The following is a 547-nucleotide window of genomic DNA, read 5'->3' as shown; positions in this document are numbered from 1 at the left end:
TTTCCATGTCACCACGATTATAGTACCACGCCTCGACCGTATCTATACTAGGTGAGAGATGTAATAAAAAATGCGGAATAGTCATCGACTGATCAGATGAAAAGATGTCGCCAGTAGGATTTGAGCGTGGATGAAGTCCGCGGACCCGAGTTTTCCATCGTAGGGAGCGACTCTGTACACGGTACCCTGATTCACGATGGAAGAACCCAGACAAGTGGAGAGGAATGTGGAGAATCCGGGTATCGAACCCGGTGCCTCTCGCATGCAAAGCGAGCGCTCTACCATTTGAGCTAATCCCCCAGATCAAAGAGACGGATTTATATTTCGAAGAACCCACGAGGCGGGTAGTACACCTAACACCCTCGTACTCCCCTGAACATTGGTGGTTCATGGATATACAGTATTACGTTGAATACCGAGGAGGGCAAGTGACAATCATGGAATATGAGCAAGAGTGTCTGAGTCCTTTGACGCTGGTGTTCAGTGCTTGAATATAACGAGCGTCGCACTTTTACCTTAACAATATCGTACTAGCTAATCTCTTCTT

At 47.2% G+C, this 547-nt stretch overlaps 1 non-coding gene across 1 annotated transcript; it reads right to left on the bottom strand.

Moving 5' to 3' along the window:
• Window positions 1-227: 227 nt before the first annotated feature.
• On the bottom strand, window positions 228-300 carry Pmar_PMAR008507. Its single transcript has one exon. It is a non-coding gene; the product is annotated as a tRNA-Ala (tRNA).
• Window positions 301-547: the final 247 nt, after the last annotated feature.

The sequence above is a fragment of the Perkinsus marinus genome, assembly GCF_000006405.1.
Source record: "Perkinsus marinus ATCC 50983 genomic scaffold scf_1104296975568, whole genome shotgun sequence".
NCBI lineage: Eukaryota > Perkinsozoa > Perkinsida > Perkinsidae > Perkinsus > Perkinsus marinus.
Note: the sequence above shows the minus strand (reverse complement) of the source record. Positions and strands in the feature narration are given on the sequence as shown.